Source organism: Equus przewalskii, chromosome 28 (genome assembly GCF_037783145.1).
Source record: "Equus przewalskii isolate Varuska chromosome 28, EquPr2, whole genome shotgun sequence".
Classification (NCBI taxonomy): domain Eukaryota; kingdom Metazoa; phylum Chordata; class Mammalia; order Perissodactyla; family Equidae; genus Equus; species Equus przewalskii.
In genome coordinates this window covers 13,355,781-13,374,874 of record NC_091858.1, presented here as the reverse complement: position 1 = coordinate 13,374,874, position 19,094 = coordinate 13,355,781, and the positions used below count along the sequence as shown (strand labels likewise).

General features: G+C 44.1%; 1 long non-coding RNA gene across 2 annotated transcripts in view; it reads right to left on the bottom strand.

Moving 5' to 3' along the window:
* The window catches only part of LOC139080001 (uncharacterized), a 35,159-nt gene extending 16,616 nt beyond the window's left edge, over positions 1 to 18,543 (bottom strand). The window contains exon 1 of one of the 2 annotated variants that reach the window (XR_011534097.1): positions 18,348 to 18,543. This is a non-coding gene — a long non-coding RNA (uncharacterized lncRNA). The remainder of the gene's footprint in view (positions 1 to 18,347) is intronic. The other variant, XR_011534098.1, reaches the window with a different exon arrangement.
* Between the last annotated feature and the right edge of the window lie 551 nt (positions 18,544 to 19,094).

The following is a 19,094-nucleotide window of genomic DNA, read 5'->3' as shown; positions in this document are numbered from 1 at the left end:
GGAACTATTGAAACCATTCTGTATGATACTTATAACGGTGAGTGCGTGTCACTATATGTTTGTCAAAACTCACAGAAGGTACAACACCAAGAGTGAGTCCTAATGTAAACTATGGACTTTAGTTAATAATATCAATATTGCTCATTAATTGTAACAAATGCACCACACTAGTGCAAGATGTTAAAAATAGGGAAACTGGGGGTGGAAATGGGGAGTATAAGGGACCTCTCAGAATGGATTAAAAAAGAAAAAGAAAACAAGACCTAACTCTATACTGTTTACAAGAGACACATGTTAAATGTAAAAATCTAGAGAAGAACAAAATAAAAGGTTGAAAGGGTGGAAAACATATGCAAACAGATGTGGCTATATTAATATCAGATGAAGTAGACTTCAAGACAAGGAATATTATCACAGATAAAGATGGTTATTTCTGAATGATAGTCATTTCATCAAGAAGACATAACAACTCTAAATTATATGCCCCTGATGACAGAGCTTCAAAATACATGAAGTAAAATTGGCAGAACTAAAGGAAGAATTAACAAATCCAGAATCATGGTGGGAGATTTTAACATCCCTGTGTCAGCAAATTGGTAGAACTGGATAAAACTCAACAAGAATTTAGAAGATCGGAACAACTGTATCAAGCCAACTTAGTCTTCCTGACATTTATAGAACACTGTACCCAACAATTGCAGAATTCACATTCTTTTTAGGCGCATATAGAACATTTACCAAGCTAGACCATATTCTTCACCATAAAACAGATTTTTTAAAATATTTAAAATCTATAGAAAATATGCTTTAATCACACACTGATCACTTTAAATTGGAAAATAAACTTAATTTGTAGATTTAGCAGCACCCTCCTAAATAATCTACAGGTCAAAGAAGAAATCAAAAATGATATTAGAAAAAATTTCTAACTGAATGATAAAAAAAAATCAGAACTTGTGAGATCGAGCTGAGGCAAAGCTTAGAGGAAAATTGTAGTTTAAAATGTTTATATTAAAAGATAAAAAGTTTAAAAATCAATTATCTAAGTTTCCAATTTAAGAAGCTAAAAAAATAAAAATTAATTAAACTCAAAAAGGTAGAACAAGAAGGAGCCAGCCCGGTGGCCGAGTGGTTAAGTTCGCGCGCTCCACTGCAGGCAGCCCAGTGTTTTGTCGGTTCGAATCCTGGGTGTGGACATGGCACCGCTCATTGAGCCACACTGAGGTGGCGTCCCACATGCCACAACTGGAAGGACCCACAACTAAGAATGTACAACTATGTGCCGGGGGGCTTTGGGGATAAAAAGGAAAAAAATAAAAATCTTAAAAAAAAAAAAAAAGGTAGAACAAGAGAAGTAGCAAATTAAGAGTAGAAATCAACAAAGTAAAAAACAAACAATAGAAAAAGGAACTTCTAAGATACTGTCACAGTCTAGAACAGCCTAAGAAGACTCTTAATTAAATATCACATAATTAAATGTTATGTGGTATTCTGGATAGGATCCTGAAACAGAAGACAGATATTAGGTAAAAACTAAGGAAATCTGAATAAAGAGTAGACATTAGCAATAATAATAAAGTACATATATTTGTTCATTACTTATGACAAATGCACCACAGGATTGTAAATTAACAATAGGGGAAACTTGGTGCAGTGTATATGGATATTCTCTGTTATATCCTTGCAACTTTTCTATAAATCTAAAACTGTTCTTCTCAATTCATTTTATGAAGCCAGTAGAAGGCTGATTCTAAAACCTGAAAAAGACATTACAAGAAAAGAAGATTACAGACCAATACCATTCATGACATATATAAGGATAATAGAAATTGACAAAGCAAGCTTTATCCCAGAAATGCAAGACTGGTTTAACAAACGAAAATCAGTCTATTTCATTCACCACATTAACAGAATAAAGGAGAATATCCTATGATCATCTCAGTTGGTCCAGAAAATGCATTTGACAAAATCCAACATTCATTCCTCATAAAAACTCTCAGCAAACTAGGAATAGAAAGAATTTTTTCATTCTGATCAAAGGCATCTAAGAAAAATCCATAGCTAACATCAGACTCACTGGTGAAATACTCAATGTTCTTCCTAAGATTGGGAATAAATTCAGGATAAATAAAAAACCCATAAGATATTTGTATTTTTGGAAAGTATTTGTAGATCCCCCAAAGAGTTTCAATTTAACTTAGCATTTATTGAGTACTAAGTGCAAAACAGCTGTCAGGTGTTGGGGATTTTTTTAAAAAATGGTAAAAAGCAGTCCATCTGTCAGGACTTTTTAAATAAATTTAGAAGTAAGACACTCACTAAGAGTAACTAAAGTTAATTTAATACATGGTAGAGGGCCAAATGAGGGACTACATGATAAATAGCTCAGGCTTTCAGAATCCAGATTTCGTAGGGCATGGACCGACATATTAAGAAGTTTAAATTTTATTCTATAGGCTATGGGGCTTTCTTAGCTCCTGTTTGAGCCCAGGAATGATATAATAAAAAGATTCTACAATCAGCGTCATGAAAATCACATTTTGAAAACATGTCAATCTGTCTAGGGGTCTGTGTCTTTACTACCATTTTATTACAAAGCAACTAATTATCAGAGAGGTTAACTGATTTTCTCAAAGCCGTAAAGCAAATAAACAGGCACTGAGCATGGGAAGTTAGACTGAAGATGTAACAGGATCCAGATTTCCTTCCACTGCAGGATTTCTATTGTCCCAACTATTGCCTAAAGAGTAGAAAAAATGGGACAGGAGTCATTGTTTGTTTTTGACAGCTCAGTAAATCAGAAATATCTAACACTGATAGTCTGTCTTCAGACAGTGGTAACCAGGAAAGTATGTAAAGACTGGAGGAAGGGAGGAAAGAATTAAAATTGGCTACAAGGAACAGATGGTCTTCTCTACTGCATTCCCACCTTCCTTTCTCTCTTTCCTACACCCACTCACTCGCCCATCCAAGTGCATGCACACACCTACACACACACACACATTTCATGAGCTCCCTGCTGCTTGTCAGTACTGACAACTAATCCACTGATAGAAAAATCTGTCTCTTCCCCCATTTTCAGTGGTTAATTGGAAGCCCATCCCCTGGCATGAGTATAAGCAAATGCAAAAATAGTAATTAATAATAATTATCAGATGAAGTGCTGATAGCAAGTTGGTGATAATGAGGGGTGATAAAGGGAGAGCCTTCAAGGCTCTCAGTAGACAGGCTCCAGAACCAAGAAATTCATCCAAAAAGTGAATCCAGTGGCCATCAGGAGAATAAGGTCAAACCAATCTGCGAAACAGAGTGGCTGATTCTTAATAAGTACTCAAGGCATGAATAATTGTCCCTACTGCATTGAATGCAGCAGAGAGAAGACATGACAGACTGGAGAAGTTTTGGGGTGAGTCTACACAGAGGGCAGAATCCTAATCCCAGAGAAAAAAAATCAAAGGTTCATGTAGGGTGACCCATTGACCCAGTTTGCCTCAGCCTGTTAGCAATGAAAGTCCCACATCTTTGGAAACCACTCAGTCTCAGACAAACAAGAACAGCTGGTCCTCTGAGCTTGGGAAAGCCCATTAACACTAAGAACTGGAGGTCAAGATATTAGGAGATAGGCCCCTCTCTAATGCTTATACACTGTAGAGCCCCAGAGCCCCAGAAATGGTCCATCTACACGAGGAGGGAAAGAGGAGGACCCACGTCCTTCCTCTGCAACCCAGTGCAATGGGAGCAAGCTCTGGAAGAATACTGTTACTGAAGTATCCGGTGGTGGGTGCTTTCCTTCCAGTAGTCCAGTAGTTCCCAGAGACTTGTGGGGTTTTTCTCCCTCACCCTCCTCCTCTGGCTCTTCTGTTTCATTTCCTCGGGGAGAGAATATGACAGAGTGGAAAGCAAGAAAGTAAAGCAGCCTTCCTGGTTTGGGTTTCCAAAAGGTGATGTCGATGCCCTGGAGGGAAAGGAGAGCAAGGCCGTGTCCCTTGCCTCTGGGTGAGCCTCAGGGAGGCTGCAAGATACCAGAGAGAAAGTGACTATGTTGGTTATCTAGCAAACCAGAGCAGAGTCAGCCTGCCAGAGATTCCCACGCCCTCACCCGGTACACGAGTGGAGCCACCAAAGTGAAAGTGGCCGTGGTGACAGGGACAATCTTCATGAACAGATGACCAAGAACCAGACAGGAGATGGATACCTCCCTGGGACACCTACACAGACAAATGACAGCAAGCACCACAGCCCTGCTCTGCCAATTTATATGGCGCCCTAGCTCCATATAAGCTCCTGGAACTGGGTACAACCCCAAGGGTAAGAACCACTCTCAAATGAACTAAAACTAAGTTTCTGCCACTCTGTCACAATGGGGATCAGAAATAACTGAGTTACAGAAAAAGATGGTAGCGTTCCTTACGCATCTGAGTCTAAACACACATTTACCTTCAAGAGCATCCCTCGGTGGAAAGAACGCAGGGTTTAGAGTCTGAGACCTGGCTCTGAGTCCTGACTCTACCGCTGCAAGGTCGTGTTACTTATTGGGAAATCCTTCCTCACATCTCACAGGACTTCTCCGCTTGATGTTCTCTCATTCTGCCCTCCAGGAAGAGGAAGGACAGCTGATATCACCTCCTACCCTCCAACAGCTGTTAGGTCCTCCCTCAACCTCCCGAAGAGCAAACAATGCTGCTCTTTAAAAACCATCCTTCACCATCCCAGCTTCCTTTGTCCACTGCATTCGACGATGGCAGGTTGAATGGATGTCCTGATCTAAAACTTGACCAAGAGCCCCTTTCACAGCAGGGAAAGCGATTCTGTTTCCAGAGAACATCCACAGTGAGCATAGCCCACCTCTGTGTGTGACCGGCCCCTCATGCCCCTGAACCATAAACATCTGTGAGCCCCACCCCTCGTGCTGTCCCACTGCTGAGCTCTGCCTAGTGACAAAATGGAGGGATTGCTTTCCTCTAGGTTTTCCGTCTATGCGAGGGTGTACCCACCTGTGATGAGAAGCCTCAGTCAGGATTTCCTAAGTGAGGTTCCAGAGCACAATTCTACAGGGATAACACAGGTTATGTAAGAATTAGCTAGGGCCTTATATGGTCAAATAGGTTTGGGCAATGCCAGGATAATGTTAAAAGGATTTCTTTACCACAGGACTTCCCAGAGCCTGGAAAACACTGTGTGCTCTATGACTCTTCAAAGAGGGGAATATGGAACACAAAGTTTCCCAAGCTTATATGACCCAAACTGACATGGAGCCCATGCTTTCCCAGACTGTCGCGAATGTGCTGTGCAGGACAGACAGAATGCGTTGTGTTCCCCCCACAGTGGTCACATCTACTGCTTCCCCTTCATTTACTAGCAAAGCCCATCCTCAAAAGTTCCATAGGACTCTTTCCTCTCAGTCAGCACCAACTACTACCCAAGATGCTTTGCTGGGGGTCAGCAGACTCCTGAATACAATAACTAAGGCAATGTGCTTTGGGGTGATGACAACAGCTGACACTAATTGAGCACTGACTATGGTCTACGATCTACAGCTGTGATTGACAACAGTGGCTGCACATTATAATAAATCGTATTCGTTTTCTAGGGCTGCTGTAACAAAGTACCACAGCCTGCAAGGCTAAAAGCAGAAATTTATTCTTTCACAGTTCTGGAGGCCCTAAGTCCAAAGTCACAGCACCCCGGAGGGCTCTGAGTGAGAGTCTGTTCCACGCCTTTCTCCTGGCTTCTGGGGGTTATTGGTAATCCTTGGCATTCCTTGACTTGTAGATGCATCACTCCAATCGATCTCTGCCTTCTTTGGCATATGGTGTTCCCCCTGTGTCTCTTCACGTTGTTTTGTCTCTGTGCATGTATTTCTCTGTGTCTCTTCTCCTTTTCCTAGCAGGACACGAGTCACATTGGATTAGGTGCTCACCCCATGCCAGTGTGACCTTATCTTAACTAATTACATCTGCGATGACCCAATTTACAAACAAGGTCACATTCTAAGGTTCCAAGAAGGGCATGAATTTGGGAAGGGACACAATTCAACCCAGTATATCACCCCAGGACTTTTTTATAATCCACACTCCAGACCGACTGCAGTGATTCCAATCTCTGGGAACGGGACCCAGGCGTCAATATTCTTTAAAGGTCTCCAGGTCATTCCAATGTGCGGCCAAGTTTGAGAACCACTGTTCTAAGAACTTTGCATATATTGTCTTCCTTCGTGCTCATAATAAACCTGTGAGGTACTATTAGTATTCTCATTTTATAGGTGAGCTTTCCGAGACTTCGAGGGGTTGAAAGAAACTCAGCCGAGGTTACACAGCTAGTAAGTGATGGAGCTAGGATTTGGACCAAGGCATTAAGCTCCAGGCCTCAGAGTGTAAGCCTTGCAGACTCAGAGCTGAGTTGTACAAGAGCAACTGAGCTCCGATAGAAGGCACCCCCAGCCGCCTCAGCAACTGAAGGGTTGAACTGGCCTGCATGGGGCTTTCTTTGGGAAGCATCCTCCTTTCTAGCTTTGATCCTAGCCCCACCCTTCCCTCTCCACTCCCAACTCCTCCATCTGGCCTCACTCAGAGAGTGGGAAAACAAAGGTTTCTTGGAAGCACCACTTCCAGCCTGCTTTTAATAGTAACTACTATGCTCAAATAAGAAAAGAGAGTCTCTTGTTTCCATAATGGAAGAAAGTAGCCCAAATCCCAAATACTGCCATAGCCCTGACGAATGGATGTGGAAGCCCCCCGGGAGGGCTGTATCAAAGACATCCCCACAACCAGGCTGGCTGTCAGGCTCTGGGCTGCTTCTCGGCCAGTTTCCAGTACCACAGCACCAGAGCCCCGGGACCTGCCCACGAGCCAGGCCAAGCCTGCTCCCAGCCTGGCAGACCCTGCTGCCTGTGAATTAGTCAGGCATCAAACTTGCCATTGACCAAGCTGAGAGCCGCACCACCAAGAGGGTGTCATCAAAATGCAACTATTTTATCTCCTACTGTCCCTTTAAAATATATTCACGGAGAAACCAGATCATTCATCCGTTGCTGGTGGAAACGCAAAATGCTCAGCCAGTCTAGGAAAAGCTTGGCAGTTTCTTAAAATCTAAACATGCAACTTCCATATGACCCAGCAATTAAACTCCTGGGCATTTATCCCAGAGAGATGTAGACAGGCTCACAGGAAAATGTGGACACAAATGTTTATAGCTGCTTTATTCATAATAGCCAAAAACTGAAAACAGCCCAGACATCCTTCAATGGGTCGATGGTTGAACAAACTGTGGTCCATCCATACCATGGAATACTGACTCAGCCATAAAAATGAAAGCCCTGCTGGGGCTGGCCCCATGGCATAGCGGTTAAGTTCTGTGTGCTGTGCTTCTGTGGCTGGCGTTCACTGGTTCAGATCCCAGTCGCAGACCTACCCCACTCATCAACCATGCTGTGGTGGTGACCCACATGCAAAATAGAGGAAGACTGGCACAGATGTTAGCTCAGGGCAAATCTTCCTCAGCAAAACAAAGAAGAAGAAGAGGAAGAAAAGGAAAGAACTACTGATACGTGCAACAAGCTGAATGAATCTCCAGAGAATCAGGCTGAGTGAAAAGTCAAGTCAATCCAAAAAGGTTACATACTATATAATTCCATTTATGTAACATTCTTGAAATGACAAAATTATAGAAATGGAGAACAGATTAGTGGTTGCTGAGGGTTAAGGATGGGGTGGCAGCAGGAGGTGGTGGCAGCTGTGGTTAAAAAGGGGAACCAGGAGGGATCTGTTGGTCCAGAACACTTCAATATCCTGCTGGGAGACCGTACTACAGTTTTGCAAAATGTTACCTTTGGGGGGCACCGCATAAAAGTTACAAAGGGTCTCTCTGTGTAATTTCTGACAACTACACGTGAATCTACAAGTACTTCAAAATAAAAAGTTTAATTTTTTTAAAAAAAGGTTTAAAAATGTATTCAGTGAGGAAATTTTCCCCTTATTCCTGGATGAAAACCTGGCCAGCCCCAAGATTTTCTGGCTTTAGTCCTAGAGTCATTATGTCAAGAAACGTAGCCTCCATTTCATAATTAGAATGCCCATCCTCATGTAATAATCAGACCTCCCAAACTAATTTAGAGGTGAATAGTCTCTCTTCCCTCGGGGACGTGCTCCTGGGGGAGTGTGGCCAGCTTCCCTGCTGTCACTCATCTCCTCCTTGCAATCTGGAGGGAGAAAGGGCGAAGGTGATACCAGGAAGTTCACACCTGCAGGAATGGTTTCAAGATGGTTCCTCTTCTCCCTCAAGGGTGCTTTCCTTGGTTCTTTGAGACTTCCCTGCTGGCCACACAGGGACTCCCAAGACATGGGTGATGCGTTAATTCCTCTGGCTGACCCCCTTTGTCAGGCCCTGGTTTGCCATGGTGCCCTCCACAGACTCTTGTCTTCCGTCCTGTCAGACTCTGAGAGCGTAGGCCTGTCTCAACCAGAACCAAGTCTGCAGGCTCTCCCACCAGAGCAGAGAGCCCAGTTCTCAGCCTCTGGATGTCGAGGGGAGTCACACACAGGTCCACACAGCCCGCATTGCAGGCATCCACGGTCAGCCCTCCTTGTAATCCTGAGGGATGTCCAACACAGGCCTGAGGTGAGGGGTGGACACCGGGCATTCAGGGCAGCTTCCCTGAAGAAGGTCCCTTCGGGAAATGCTCACACCATTGCCACTCTCAAGTTTCTGTCTTCCTTTGAGAGACTAATACATTCTGGTGACTTAATCCAAACTTCCAAGATGACATCCTATCACCTAAACTAGACTGGAAAGCTGGAGAGAGGGGACACAGACAGAGGACAGATTAGAAGAGAAGGAAACCCTTAAGAGTCAGAGAAGAAAATTAGTACTAATTATTACTAGATAATGGCCTAAAACTGATAAGTCAAGAAATAGTAATAGGGGCCAGCCCAGTGGCGTAGGAGTTAAGTTCGCGTGCTCCACTTCAGAAGCTTGGGGTTCACAGGTTCAGACTCCGAGTGCAGACCTAGCACTGCTCATCAAGCCATGCTGTGGTGACATCCCACATAAAATGGAGGAAGACTGGCAACAGATGTTAGCTCAGGGCCAATCTTCCTCACCAAAAAAAAAAAAAAAAAAAGTAATAGATGAAGGTAAATGACAAAAATAAGAACAAAAACAACAACAAAACCTGACTGTGGAACTGAAAGTGACTGTGAAGTGGAGCTGGAGGTTGGAAAGGAGGAGTCGGGACTAAGGTTCTTCATCGTAAGCCTTTTAGCTCTATGACTGTTTTCCTCTGTGTCACATGTGTGACTTTGAGGTAAATAAAAATTTGTTTACTTTTAAAATTAAGGACAAAAATAAGTAAGACACAGGGTGATGAAATGAGATAATATGTGTAAGAAGCATAGTATAAACCTGGTCAAAAATAAGCACTCTTACAAACACGTCAGTCTCTTAGCTCACAACTTTAGAGCCATTTTTCATTTCTCTCCTTCCTTCTCATAGTCCCTCCATAAGAAGCTGCCTGAGAAAAGAGCCAATATCTCATAAACCTTCAGTGTCTTTCCCTGTTTAGTCCACATGTATTCACTTCTTGTAGCTGCTGTAACAAATTACCACAAAGTACGTGGCTTAAATCAACAGAAATTTATTCTCGCAGTTCTAGAAGCCAGAAGTACAAAGTCAAAACGTCAGCAGGGCCACACGCCCCCTAGAATCTCCTTCAGAGAATCCTTCCTTGCCCCTTCCCCCTTCTGGTGGCTTCCCATGCGCCTTAGCTTGTGGTCACATCACTCCAATCTCTCTGTGGTCACACTGTCCCCTCTTCTGTCTGAAGACTTCCTCTGCCTCCCTCTTACAGGGATATATGTGATGGCATTTAGGGTCCACCCAGGTCATCTAGGATAAGATCCCCATCTCCACATCCTTAACTTAATCACATCTGTAGAGACCTTTTTTGCCAGAGATTAGGACCCAGACATATCTTTGAGGGGGCCACCATCCAGCCCACTGCACACTATCTATGTCATTTCATGCCTGGCTCACTGCTCTCCTGGCTCCAATTTACGCTACCTACAGCGGCTGGAAGAATCTCACGTCAACATCATTTTCATCACATCCCACCACTCAAAACCTAGATCAAGTTCCCTGTTGCTGCTGAAGCAGAACCGCCTATACCCGGAAGGGGCCTGAGAAACTCTCTGATCCCTTTTTCAACTGATGAGGAACTTGAGGCTTCCGGGCCAGGGAGCTTACCCAAGGTCACACTCACCCAAGGTCACACTGCTGATCAGTTATGATTTGAGGGGATCTCCTCACTTCGCAGCCGAAGCTGTTCTCAATACCATCCCACTGCTCAAATTGGCTCCCCTCTATCTCACCAACCTTATTTCCCTCTGCAAACCTCAGCTCCCATCTCCTAATCCGTCTGCTTCCATCTCTTTTTATCTGTATGAGTATAAACAACCTTGCTTTCAAGTCTGATCCCCCGTCACCTCTTTAAGGAAGTCTTTTCTGGTTAAATATGTCTACAGCTCTAACGGCTTCTTTGTTCTGCGTTCTCTCAGAACTCCTCTGTCAAGTTCGGGCTGCATTAACCTACCTCACCTCTTTGTGGCCTTTTAAATATTTTCATTTTTGTGCTCTGTCTACAAGTTTAATCTCAGATTTTTTATATCTTTGGTATCTTTTCTGATATCATTCAGTCCGTAACTGACTGCCCATCCTCTCTCTCTCCCTTTCTCTCTCTCTCTCTCTCTCACACACACACACACACACACACTCATCCATATGCTGACACCTGCAAGTTGCTGTTGACGCTTCTTAAATGCTGTTGACTGAGGGCCCGCAATCTATGAACCGCAGTCAGATGACAACATGTGACAAAATCCCACATATTGCCACTGCCATGAAGGGAAAATTTTATTGAAAAGCATTCGTGTGCTATTTCTTCTGGATTTCTGAATATGTGACCAGCACCCTCAAATTGCCTCAAAAGGCACCCACCAACTCCCATCTGCCTGAAAAGGCTGAATTTCTACAGAAAGGATACAAAAAGAACGGCAAGGGTAATCTCCAGTTTATGGCATTCAGACACCAGGTTAAACAGCAAAACGTTATTCGCCTTGAAGCCAGGCTGTGGTCTTAAAAGCAGCTTTTCCCAACTCTGCCCCACCCCCTGAACCCCTTCACACCCCTCCCCCGACTTTAATTATCTAGGACGAAGCCCGGATGACACTAATGCATAAAAGTCCTACTGTCACTTAGATTCTGTGTCCCCTCCACCGGGGCAAAAAGTCCAGAATGCTTGCTACTCCGTGAAAGAAGGAGACCGTCACACAGAAGAAAGGAGAGACCCATCCCTTTTCCAGCCTTGAGGGTGGGAGAAGAGGGGGGCAGAGCAAGGCTGTTAGCCCCACGTCCCCATATCCCCTCTCTGAGCTTTGGCATTGAATAAGTGAAACTTAGAGTAGGAGGTGCACCCCCTGCTCCCACACAGATTCCTGGAAAAAGAAGAACCCTCAGGCCACCTAGGCCACCCTAGGCCACATGCACAACCTCGTGGCCATGCAACAAGGAGAAATCACAAAGGGCTCTCAGGTTCCACTTTTCCGAGCAACCTTCACTTCCAGCCTGGCACTGATGATGAGTTGAGAGCCAGGGGCCTTTCAGGGGCCTATGTCCGACACCACAACCACCGGGGGTCAGAGGTTGGCCAAGGGACAATCCCTCAACCAGGCCAGGTTACACCAACCACACTCAGGCATGATGCCTGAAGCAGGCAGGAACCGGTACAAACGGCAGCCACCTGAGACGACAACCCCGTAACAGAGGCCCCGCTCCTGTCTTCCCCAGTGAGGTGGTGACGTCGTAAGAGCCACAGCCCCTCCCCCACATGCAGGATGCCTGCGAACACCAGCTGCCATTTTAGGAAGAGAAGCAGTAGGAGGATGGAGGCAGTCTGAGATTTAAAGCATTTTTTCCTGGAAAGACTGAGCATTCTTTGAAGACTCTGTTTAAATGCTCAAATCAGACTTTCGCTCAAACCAAATTAGACATTTAGTTATTTTTTTCCACTGTGGGGTGGGAAGGGGGGAATCATGAATTAAACTAAAACGGCTACAAACAAAATATAGAAATTACATTTCCGTTTCACATCCGAGCTGCAGTGAGAGTTAAATTTTTCAAAGCCATTACACCACATTCCCTTTCTTGGGAGGCTAACAGCTCTGGAATAATTTCTGAATCTCCAAACTACCCAGATAATAATGAGGACAGAAGTTCTCCCCCTAACTACAGAAAAGTGAGTTACCTAGCAATGGGTCACTGATTTATCATCCCAGCTGTATGTAAATTAGATTTTAAAACCCAAATTGATTTCATTTCCAGTGACTAAATATCCAGGTGGCTTGCTGCCTTCGTTAGAATTGACGCGGAGGTTAATAATTTCGCCCTCTGACCTCCAACTCTTCAAAATCTGACACCCTGCTAGTCCTGCTGATAACGTTGGGGGACGAGGGGCGGGGGCAGTGCAGGAGTAGGTTAGGAAACAGGGACCTGATGAATCATGCCGGAGATGAATTGTTCCCGACATCTTCCCCTCCCTCCGGTCTGAACAGCGTGCGTTATCAGTGTTGGCGGCCAGCAGCAGGTGCACTGGGGTGATACAGCAGGACAAGGCGGAAATCGATAAAGGTCCATTACCTGCACAGGGGCCCTTTCTCTCGTCAGCAACCAGTGACCTCCCAACACAGGCTTTACCTTGGGAAAGAGCCGACGGCTCCCCATCCCCCAGAAACCCAGGCAGAACAAAGCTCCAGACGCAGGCTAATAGCTCTGGCTGGATGCAGTTAGTAGCATTGCCATGGGGCCGGAGACAAAAGCCAGCTTGGGCACCAATGATCTGAGGCCTTGCTGACTTCAGATGCTTGGTAGACAGATGGAGCCTTGGCTTATTAAATTTAAAAAAATCATCAGAGCCTTCATCAGGAAGTGCCTGGTGTATCAGACGCTGGCTCTAAGCTGTCACTCAGCTGCTTTCCTAAGCAGAACATATGGGGTTAATTTTTTTTTTAATTCCTCTGCAGGCAGAGCTGTGTTTGGCAAGGGGTTTGAAGGTGAGGTTGCAGAACTGTTTTGTGAAAATTAGGTGAGAAAACATCTCCTTTCCTCATCAGCTGCTGGGTGCTGTTGAATCCTCTCCCAAATATCCTTTTTTGGACGCAGTCAAAGGTTTGACTGAAATCTCCTGATGCCAAAGACCATAACTACTTTGCAGAGACCTGCTTGCATCCGGAGTCCAGTGCTGCTGGTGATGGGCACAGCAACAGAGCAGCTCCGTGAGGCGCGTGCCTGTTCACAGGCCCCCATAGCCCAGGCTCTACAGGTTCACTATAACGGTCCAGAAAACAACCCCAGGATGTGTTTTTCCCTTGCAACTATGTGACAGACGGTGATCAGAATCCAAGTTCATCCAAGTGCCCACAGTATTGAGAAGGTTTCTGTGACTTGGTGGAAACTTCACTTTAGTGTGTGAGCATCTGTTAGAGTTTCTGCTCAGCCTCTTTCTAACTGTGCTACCCTGGATAAATTGCTTCTCTGAGTCTCAAAATAAGAATCATGTTAATACCTGACAGGCTTACTTCAATTGAATGAACCACTTGAGGAGCTGAAGGTTCAAAGGGTGAAAGGTAGCTGTCACCAAGCTTTGGAACCCCACTGGCCTGGCTTTCCTGCCGTCTAGCTGGGTACCCTCCTTCAAGTTTCCCCACCTTAAAATTCAATGACCCAGATGGGGCCGGCCCAGTGGCACAGCAGTAAAGTTTGCACATTCCACTTCGGCGGCCCGGGGTTTGCCCGTTCGGATCCCCAGTGCAGACGTATGCAGCACTTGGCAAGCCATGCTGTGGCAGGCGTCCCACATACAAAGTAGAGGAAGATAGGCACGGAGGTTCGCTCAGGGCCAGTCTTCCTCAGCAAAAGAGAGGAGGATTGGCTGTGGATGTTAGCTCAGGGCCGATCTTCCTCAAAAAAAAACAATTCAATAACCCAGACGCAGGCTCTGGAGTCAGGTTAATCTGGATAAATCCTAACGGTGCTGTTAACTAGCTATCAACTTTGAGTAAGCTATTGTTCTTTACTTACTGGTAAAAGAGAATCGTAATAGCAGTTGCATAAGGTTGCTGTGAATATTAAATGATAACGTATTTATATTCCTTGGCACACTGCCTGGAATGAAGGACTCAACTCAGGTAGTCATATTATTATTTGTTTTTGTTGTTGATTAAAAAGCAGTTTATGGTGAGAATAGTTAACTGGCACCATGCACAGTACTTAGTAGATGCTAAGTAATTATTTTCTTTCATCAGCAGGAAACTTCAAGGAGCAAGGAATACAACCCTTAGAGACAGAATGAAAATAAAATGTGGTAAGTACAAGCATAAGCCTCATAAAGTGCTATGGGACATGAAGAAAGAGTGATTCTCTCTGGAAGAGACTAAGAGGCTTCAAGAAGGAGGTGACATTGGACTGAGGAGTCTGACCAGGATCACAGACAGTGTAGGGGAGGAGAAACTTTTCCTCTACCCTCTTCTGTTCCGTGGCTTGGGCCTGTGAATTAAACTAACAAAAGACAAAGTAACAAGACAAAAAGTTTCCTATGCACATGGAGGGGCCTCTCAGAAAAGAAGTGAAACCCCAAGAAGCAGTTTGGCATGTGAGCTTATATACCATTTTAACAAAGGGCAATAAATTTTGGAGAAATAACAAGACCAAAAAAAGGGGGTTTGAGCTTCTAGGGGCAGTAAATTGTGGGAAGGTAAATATATGAGGAAACTAATGGAAGATAAGGGTTATTCAATAAGATTTGTAAGTAAGACTCAAGTCTGAATAACAAACCTTACTAAATCGTACTAAAATTTTAAATTCAACCTTAAAAATTAAATTTAAATAAAATATTACCAAATCCTACTTGTCTTCAGTGTAAGAGTCCAGGCATCTCTGGTGATTAAGAGTCATACTCTTCTTCCTCAGATGGAAGAGGGGAGGGGGCCACCTTCACAAGGGGAAATTTATGCCCTGCTTTTAGGCAGCAAGGGAGAAGGCAGACAGTTCCTTCTGTATCTGCTGTTTCTTCATTGCCTTCAGCTCAAAATAATCTTATGCCACAGTGGTATATTTTGGGGCAGCATATTCTGATCCCCTTCAAGAACAAGGTCATTGCAGACAAAGGAAGAGTTTGAGCAAAGGCTTGGAGCTTGAGTTGTGTGTAGCATGCATGGAGAAGAATGAAAAATCTGATATGGTTAGAGCCCCTGGCACAGGGGTGGAAGATCTAAGAAAGAACCGTAACTAGAAGAGAAGTTACAAAGGCAGAAATAGAATGGCATCAAATTGTTGTGGGCTTTGTATGCCAGGCTAAGAATTCGGGCTTCCCCTTTGGGCTAGTGTTTCTCTAGATGGGCCCATGGATCGTCTACGTTAAATAAGCTAGCGTATTAGAGAAACGGATCCCTGAGCTCTGCAGGGACTTACTGAATCATAATCTTAGGAGGCATGCCCAGGGATCTGCGTGTGTCACAAGGGATTCTGATGCACACTAAAGTTTGAAGACCATTGCTAAAGACAATGGGACCTTTTGAAGAGCTGAGAACGGTTGAAGGTTACAGTAAAAACTGTGCTTTAGAAATAGACAGCTGTGTCAAGAATGTCTTTGAGGAGGTAGGGCCTGGAGGCAGGAAAGCAAGCAAGGTGGTGGGACCTGAGCTGAACTACAGCAGAGGTGCTGAGGGCCTCTGCCCAGAATATGAGGCACTCCTATTAGAGGTAAGTAGTGGGCGAAGGTCATGGAGTTTTGGAGATTTTTAGACCTTTCTGAAGGAGTGAATGAGTATAGCTAGACATCAGGCAGAGATGCATAATCAGTGGTCAGATTTGCAAGGGCAGTTAAGAAATCTCGTTGGAACTGTTGCTTTCTGGGAAATCATATGTGGGCAGGTGGCAGATGCTGTCTTCTTTTGAGAGGTGGAAGCTGCCAATGGCTGTAACTGGCAAAGCTCCACTTTCTTTATTTGACCTGCGATGAATCCGTTAGAAACTTCCCCGGCAGGCCTGTCAGACTAAACAACAGAAGAAAGTCAATGTGCCCCTCACCTTGTGAACTAAAAAAGGGAGGAGAGAAGAACGTGGCCCCAAGGCAGGTAAAGCCCATTTTACCCAATAATACATATATTTTTCCTGATCTCAGGAAAAACCAGGCATTAGAAATGGGAAAAAAATAGGAAAAACTTAGAAATTAGGAAAAATAATAAAGAAAAATAAACATACTCTTCCTAAGGTAAGGCAGGCTGAGGCAGAAGCTACAGAGGGCAGGACTTTGAGACAAAGCATCCCTTACCTTTTTCATCCTCCATTCTTCCTGAATTCTCCTTACCATTTTTTCCATCCACCCAGTGAAGTGCAAGTATTTCATTAGAATATGAATGAGAAGCCCTTAGGGAGAATGCTGTCATGGCAACAGTCGCCATGGCAACTGTTAATTAATTGGATGCTGATGAAGTGGAGGAAGAAAAAAAGCCACCCAGAACGGATACAACTCTAGAGGAAGTCATGGTGTGTAGTAATTATATGAATTTCATTCAGCAAAGGCATGCAGCAGGTCAGAAATGCAAATATGTCCCCCGCAGCCACCACCTACTCCTCAGAGAGGCCTGCTTTCAGATCAGACAAATGTGAATGAGTGGCTTGGAGCCTTGACGATTTGAAACAACACATATGGCTGCCCCGGTATAGGCAGATTCTCCAGGGAGATAAACTCATTCTAATGTGGGGAGTTGGTTGATTCTATCGAGAGTGGCCACAATCAGCAGCCGTGACCCATAATAATTGCTGCCTTCATGGCCTCTTTATAGCAAATGGTACCAACCAGGGAAGAAAATAACATGTAACCTCGCAGAGCTATTCAGCTATGAAGTGTTCTCAGATTGAGGGGAGAGGAAGTTTGGTTTGTCACCACCATCTCGAGATGGCACGATGGCTCCTACACGCACAGATGGCTCACAGTTCAAAAAGAACCCCAGTCTGGGGGTGAGAGAGGAGGCTCAAAGTAGGGGAGGTCTTGAAAGAACCCTCGCAAGTCAGCTTTCTATTAAGAAAGCAAAGTGGAGAATGGAGGGGAGGCAATTGCTTGGGTATTTTCTACAGTATTGTCCTCCCACCTTAAGTCCTTTTTCTTAATTATTCAAATTAAATTCAGACCCCAGAGAGTTGGGGATTTGCTTTCATGTATGTTTTCTTGAAATTTCCATTTCACTTGGCTGGTGAGGTTAAACCAGTGGAGCATAGTTAAGAAGGAACCCCACCCCGCCCCCCGCCCCAACACTGCATCCCTCCTTCCTCACTCTAGCAGAGAAACCTTAGCAAACAGTGTCCTAAGACAGTGACCTTCCACCTGTGGCAAGCTCAGAATCCCACCTCTGACTCTGATAGGCTTTCGACAACCCTTCCCTTATAAGCAGTATTTACAAGTTTTGTAAGTAAAAGCATTTGCAGTGTTTGGAAATGGGGTTCTGAAAGCAACTCCTGAAGCTGCACATTCAGCCCCAAATTGGTGTGTGGGCATGGATGCTCACCTCACGGAGCAAAGTCCTTTCCTTGTAGTGACAATAGTCTGAAAAACCCAGGCCCTCTCACAATCACCGGGTGCCCCCGAGATGTGCAGGCATCTTACTTTTGCCTTCAAACATTTTACAAAAACCAAAATGACCTAATTAACACTTTCTAGTCATAAAGATGTTGTCAGGAAAAAAGAAAAAACACCTAACCAATCCAAGCGTCTGTCTTGGAGAGGCTTACACCGAAATTCTAAGCCACAAAAGTACATTCATATCCCCTTCTCGTTATCAGCACCTCCATCACACTATGGACAACAGCTAACATTTTCAATCTGAGCCTGGAACAAAACACACATATGGTCGGTGAAAGCACAAGGAGCACCTTTTCCTTTACTCAGGCAGCCATTCCCAGAGAGCCAATTTCCCTTTTTTTCCAGAGAGCCAATTACTGGTTTTGCTGATAGAACTGAAGACAGAGTGGAGGAAGGGTAAAAGAAGAAAGGCACGCATGAATCACTGATCTGCTTCCAATAATAATCCAGGCCATCTGGTCTGACTTTCCTGCCTCACCCAGAAATACCCAAAGCACCTAGGAGAAGGCGCACAGAAACCAGAGCCCTATGTGATAATGTACGTAATATACGTAATTTGTTGCTTAAATGATTAACTGAAAAAGTCAATTCAGTCTGTGATAAAGGAAACCATAAATGCCCCCTTGACCTCTGGAATATTTAAAATTGCTGTGAAGATTACCTCATTCTTGTTTCAGAAATCATTAAGGGTTCGCTGTACAATTTGCAGAATGTCAGGGTTTCTAAGTGGCAATAAAGTCTGCAGTAGATTCAGGAAAGAGATTGAACTGGAATGTCAGTGAACGGGCTTGCAGGCTTCGCTGCTCCAGCAGCTTGTGAACCAGTTCACAGAATATTCAGAACTGAACACCATGCACTCCGGGTTCTCTGAGTCACGCATTTCATTTCCTTTAAAAGTGAAGCCATTTGTATAGGACGTACGCAAAAGAGGGCACCTTTCCTTTTATTAATATCACTGTGATTAATACAGATCCATTTCTGCATGTCGGAAAGAGGCAAAGTGGTCCTATTAATTTCTAATGATCTTAGTATGGTTTAAGTGTTCATACCAATTTATAGCATCCTCAGGTCAGTAAATTTATGGTAGGTCAAGGGGAAACTGATTTCTTTCACTTCCTCCCAGTCAAGTGCAAATATCCACAGAGACACCTAGAAGAGAAAAAAAAGTGGGCTGATGGGTTTTGTTTTTTTGTTGTGGTTCTTTTTTTTTCTTTTCATTTTAAGGCTATTTTAAACTATATTGCAATGCATGCTATCAAAAAAATCAAGGTCCTATTCCACATAAAATATAACCCACTAAAGCGATATATTTCTTCTGAATTTATGCATTTGACATTTTTCAGTGCTTTTACCCTGGAAGAGTCAGAAGACCCACGTTCAAATCCTGGCCCTACCCCTCCCTCCAAAC